General features: G+C 51.7%; 1 protein-coding gene across 2 annotated transcripts in view; it reads right to left on the minus strand.

Moving 5' to 3' along the window:
- SLC6A17 (solute carrier family 6 member 17) overlaps positions 1–1,379 on the minus strand; it is a 56,516-nt gene extending 55,137 nt beyond the window's left edge. The window contains exon 1 of one of the 2 annotated variants that reach the window (XM_081492780.1): positions 913–1,379. The gene's annotated coding sequence lies outside the window, so the exon portion shown is untranslated. The remainder of the gene's footprint in view (positions 1–912) is intronic. The other variant, XM_081492781.1, reaches the window with a different exon arrangement.
- Between the last annotated feature and the right edge of the window lie 4,621 nt (positions 1,380–6,000).

Genomic DNA, 6,000 nt, shown 5'->3' on the forward strand with positions numbered 1-6,000 from the left:
TTTCTCAAAGAACGAAAGAGGAAAGGGAACAATTTTTTTTTTTTTTTTAACTCTCCTTGACAGCGACTGGATTCCGTAAGGTGAGTGGCCTCGGTTATTCTGAACACTTGCAGCCCTGACGGGGCTGTTTGAGCCTTAAAAGGAAAGAGCAGGAGGCCGCGCCCCTGCGGGAGCGATCCTCCCTGGAGCACTACAAGCATCGCCCATCGCTGGAGAGCACGGTGTGCACAGGTATAAACGTGGCAGAGGCCTCGCTCCCGAGGCGGCGCCCCCTCCAGACCTGCACCCCGTGCACCAACGTGCGCATCTCCGCCATTCCGTTCCCAGACGCGCTTCCCTGGAGGGAGCATGGGCTCTCCGCTACCTAGCTTCGAGTTCAGCCAGGACCAGCCCCAAGACTGGGAATTAAATATTTATCTCAGGCGCGAGCGCTCTGCTTCTCTTGCCAATGTTACTGTCAAGGTCATGGGCCTGAAGCCAAGTGGCTGGGGCTGGGGTCCCCGGCCGCGCAGGAGACTCCCAGTGAGAACTGCACCCTAGGCGCGCAGCTCTAGGCGGCGGTTCTTGCTGGGCCTCCTCCCCGGTCCTCCGCGTGCGCTTGCTTCTGGAGCTCTGCCCGATTACCTCTGGAGTTCTTCGGCCCTCCTGAGCCCGGGAAGGTGAAGCCGGGTGTCCAACCCGTGAGCTGGGCGCAGGGCACTCGCAAAGCGCCCGAGGAGCGCGGGCCCCAAGGTTCCGTCGCCAGGCAACGGCGGATCAAGTGGCTGGGGCCCTTGCAGGGCCAGGCGGATACCCGGGCAGCGCCGCCTCGCACCTCAGTCCTTAGGCCTCCCGGGCTGGGGTGGGGCCGGAACAGCTGAAGTTGCCGCGGCTGGTCCTGTAAAGCCAGGCGGGGCGCGGCCGGCGACTCACCTGTCCCGCGTGGGTCGTAGCGCGGTCTCGGCTTCTGCACTCCGACCGAGCAGCTTCGGTCCCCGACGGGTGGCGGGCACACAGCCCCTCCCAGGAGCAGTCCGAGTGTGGCGGCAACGGGCGCCGGCCGGGGCTGGGAGGAGACCCGGAGCCGCGCACGGGCGCACGCGACTCGGATCGCTCCTCGCTCCCTCCCTCGTCGCCGGTCCCGGCCGGTCTCCCGCCCGCGGCGTGCTCGGGCCTCGGGGGAACGGTCCGGGAACCCAGGTACGGCTGCGGAGGGAGCGCGTGAGGCTGCAGGCGCCGGGGCCCAGTGCCACCCTCCCTGCACTCGGGCCGCGCCGGCTCTGCGGAGCGGAACGGAGCGGGGCGGAGCGCAGCGCTGCGCGCACTGTTCCCTCGCTTTGCGAAAGGCCACCCTGACGGCGGGGCGCCGTGACGCAGGATTGACTCTCGCGCGGCCCCGCGTCAGTGCGAGGTTCTCGGGCCTCTGATGGCAGACGTAGGCGGAGTGGGCCAGGAGAGGGAGGGGTCTGCCTGGGAGCAGCCTCTTGAAGCCCCCGGCCAAGGAACCCAGACTCTGGAGAAGCAGTACCAGATTCTGCCCTAAAAGCGGAATGGGACCCCCATGGCCAAGGCCCTCCTGAGCCTGGGCCTCACTTCCTTCATCTTTCCAGGCCCATCTCTTTCGACTGTCTAGTATGAACTCAGCACCAATCAAACCTGGTTATTCCCCTGCCCTAGCCACTTCCACCTCCATGCTTTTGTTCACTCTCTTCTCAATTTCCCACTCCGCTGTCCTTCCACCTTACCACTCCTCAAGACCCTTCCGTGTGTGGTTCAACTCCTCAATACGTCACTCATCTCCTGATCTATGTATGGCAGAGGCTGCAGGAGGTGGGAAGATCACTGCTCTGGGAGATGAGGGCGTAGAACCTCTGGGAGAGGCAGAGTGGGGTTTACCTAGGAACCCATAATTCAAGACAGAAAAATGGGAGAACCCTACAAGATGAGTAAAGTGAGGACTTATGGAGGAGATGAGACAGGATCCTGGCCACAAGCAGTGACAGGATTTCAGCGGAAAGGGGTAAGGATGACCCTTGTGGAGGGGAGAGCATGATAAGGGCAAAGATGCAAGGGAGTGGAGAAGGTATGCAGTTGAGATGACTGCCTGATATGGAGCAGGGGCGGGCTGAGAGCAGGTGCAGTTAGGGAGGTGGGAGCCATCCCTCGGGGACTTGGAAGACTGTGTGGGCAGCCTGGATGAACTAACTCAGCTCTAGAGGACACTAAGGGGAGGTTGACACTAGAGGTAGGTGTCTGGGAGTGATGGGAGGTGGAGGCTGTATCAGTTGTTCTACTGAAAGGCAACAGGACCATTGTCGTGAATTGTGAAGGTTCTGAGATTTTACCCTTGCATCTAATGTGAAGACTCCCCGGTCTTTTACAATCTGCTGCGAACCTGCCAACCTTTGCCCCCAAGGGAGACCTTATATTTATTATACTGGAGGGCAAACAAAACTGTCCTCCACTGGGGGAGACACTATCTCTACCTTTCAAGGCTGTTTGCTGTGTGAACCTCCTCAAAAAAGATGATCTGGAACAAAAAGCCATCAGTGCCTCTACCCATGAGACTTGTGGAAACTTGAGTCGCCTATAACTTATCTTCTGATAGACATTTATCTCTTCACTCAACCACTAATTAGTGTTAGCCTACTGTTTGCCTGACTCTATTCTAGGCCCTGAGGATAGGGCAGAAAACAAGACAGATAATGATCCCTGCCCTCCTGAAGCTTCCACTCTGGTGGATCCAGCCAGCCATGCATAGGGGGTGGAGGGGCATGGCAGGCAGTAGCAAGTGATACAGGAGGCTTGACCAAGGTAAACCAACGGACTGTGATGACTGACCTGGTGTGGGAGAGAGAAGGAAAGAGTCTGAGAGGGGTGGTTGTAAGGCAGAGAACTTGAAGGTGATGTGGTGAGGGGAAAGGAGAAGGACTTTGGAGTCATCAGTTCAGTTCAGTTCAGTCGCTCAGTCATGTCCAACTCATTGCGACCCCATGAATCGCAGCACACCAGGCCTCCCTATCCATCACCAACTCCCAGAGTTTACCCAAACCCATGTCCATCAAGTCAGTGATGCCATCCAACCATCTCATCTTCTGTCGTCCTCTTCTCCTCCTGCCCCCAATCCTTCCCAGCATTAGGGTCTTTTCCAATGAGTCAACTCTTCGCATGAGGTGGCCAAAGTATTGGAGTTTCAGCTTCAACATCAGTCCTTCCAATGAATACCCAGGACTGATCTCCTTTAGGATGGACTGGTTGGATCTCCTTGCAGTCCACGGGACTCTCAAGAGTCTTCTCCAACACCACAGTTCAAAAGCATCAATTCTTCGGCGCTCAGCTTTCTTCACCGTCCAACTCTCACATCCATACATGACCACTGGAAAAACCATAGCCTTGACTAGACGGACCTTTGTTGGCAAGAAGTAATGTCTCTGCTTTTTAATATGCTGTCTAGGTTGATCATAACCTTCCTTCCAAGGAGTAAGCGTCTTTTAATTTCATGGCTGCAATCACCATCAGCAGTGATTTTGGAGCCCCCAAAAATAAAGCCTGACACTGTTTCCACTGTTTCCCCATCTATTTCCCATGAAGTGATGGGACCAGATGCCATGATCTTAGTTTTCTGAATGTTGAGCTTTAAGCCAACATTTTCACTCTCCTCTTTCACTTTCATCAGGAGGCTCTTTAGTTCTTCTTCACTTTCTGCCATAAGGGTGGTGTCATCTGCATATCTGAGATTATTGATATATCTCCCAGCAATCTTGATTCCAGCTTGTGTTTCTTCCAGCCCAGCGTTTCTCATGATGTACTCTGCATATAAGTTAAATAAGCAGGGTGACAATACACAGCCTTGACATACTTCTTTTCCTATTTGGAACCAGTCTGTTGTTCCATGTCCAGTTCTAACTGTTGCTTCCTGACCTGCATACAGGTTTCTCAAGAGGCAGGTCAGGTGGTCTGGTATTCCCATCTCTTTCAGAATTTTCCACAGTTTATTATGATCCACACAGTCAAAGGCTTTGGCATAGTCAATAAAGCAGAAATAGATGTTTTTGTGGAACTCTCTTGCTTTTTCGATGATCCAGCAGATGTTGGCAATTTGATCTCTGGTTCCTCTGACTTTTCTAAAACCAGCTTGAACATCTGGAAGTTCACAGTTCACGTATTGCTGAAGCCTGGCTTGGAGAATTTTGAGCATTACTTTACTAGCGTGTGAGATGAGTGCAATTGTGCGGTAGTTTGAGCATTCTTTGGCATTGCCTTTCTTTGGCATTGGAATGAAAACTGACCTTTTCCAGTCCTGTGGCCACTGCTGAGTTTTCCAGATTTGCTGGCATATCGAGTGCAGCACTTGCACAGTATCATCTTTGAGGATTTGAAATAGCTCAACTGGAATTCCATCACCTCCACTAGCTTTGTTCGTAGTGATGCTTTCTAAGGCCCACTTGACTTCACATTCCAGAATGTCTGGCATACAGACCAACATTTTCATCATGACTGCCATTTACTAGAAACCTTGAAGAAGTTATGTAACCTTTCTGAGCCTCAGTTTCCCCATCTGTAAAATGAATAACGCATACTCTATAAAGCTGTTATGGTGATCAGAGAAGATTATTTTTTTTAAATATCTGGTATCACATCTGACATAACATGTGCTTATTAAATTACAGTTATTAGCAGTATTATCAGGTGATTGTATTGTTACTAACCACAATAAAAAATCTAGAAACAGGAGCAGATTGGAGGAGCATTGGGGAAGAAAGTCATGAGATAATAGATTTAAGCCATATTGGGAATGAAGCAGATTTCCCAGGTGGCACTAGTGGTAAAGAACCTGCCTGCCAGTGCAGGTAGATGTAAGAGACGCGGTTTTGCTGTTGGGGATCTTTGAGACCTGCTCCGGCTTTCTCACTCCCTTACAAAATCTATCCCTAAATCATGGAGATTTTATCTCCTAAATACCTCTAGGATCTGGCCAGTTCTCTTTAATTCTGCTGCTACAACCCTATGCCAGGCAATAATCACTGGCCACATGAACTCTCACTCTCACCTCCTGACTCTGACTTCAGTCCCATCCCCTTTTCTCCATGCAGCAGCAAGTGTGATCTTTTAGAAGCACAGATATGCTCACCCTCATCTCCAGCCTGCAGACTCTTGGCCACATCTTTAACAAGTCTTTCAAGGCCCCTCATCATCTCCAGCCTCATTTCACACCCTTCTCCCCACAGCCTTCCCTGCAGCCCACTATCTACCCAACCTTCTCAGCTCTCCTGCTCACCCACTCCTTCCTGACTCAGCCTCCAGCCCTTATGCCCTCTCTGCCCAAAGCCACTAAGTCTCCTCCTGTTCCCCCGTTCCCTACCCACTCCCCCACAGAGTTCACTTAGACCCTACTTCCTTATGAGCCTCTCCTGACCTAGAGAAGAGTTCAGTCTATCTCCCAGGTGGACACAGCTTCTTCTTTGTGGCCCTCATCATGATTGTAACTGAGGACCTGGTGGTGTGACCGGGGCTGAGGGATGGTGTCCTTGGCTGGGGTGTAAGCTCCATGCAGTAGAGACCACCTTCAACACAGAGTAGACACTCCATAAAGATTTGCCGAAAAAGTAAGATATGGTTTGAAATATGAGCATAAAGTCCAGGAAAGAGGGTGGAGATGCAACTGGGGAGTCATAAGCATAAAAGGGGTCATTAAGTGAAGGAAAAGATGGCAGAGGAAGTATATAAAAGACAATCAATAACACAGAATTTGAGGGGTGCAGAGCATTGCTTACTTCTAAGGGGCAGGAGGAGCAAGAGGGTCAAGAAAGAAGACAGAGAGGAGGAGTTACGAGGTGAGAGGACAATGCCTATAACATAAGAAAGAAATCTGAGCTGAAAAATTTGGCCCCTGCAGTAGAGGTGCCAGTGTTCATAATTCACCCCATTATGACTAACCTAAGAACCCTCTTCCAACAACACAAGAGAAGACTCTACACATGGACATCACCAGATTGTCAATACCAAAATCAGATTGATTAT

This window comes from Giraffa tippelskirchi, chromosome 5 (genome assembly GCF_054371585.1).
Source record: "Giraffa tippelskirchi isolate mGirTip1 chromosome 5, T2T-mGirTip1v1.2.pri, whole genome shotgun sequence".
Taxonomy (NCBI): domain Eukaryota; kingdom Metazoa; phylum Chordata; class Mammalia; order Artiodactyla; family Giraffidae; genus Giraffa; species Giraffa tippelskirchi.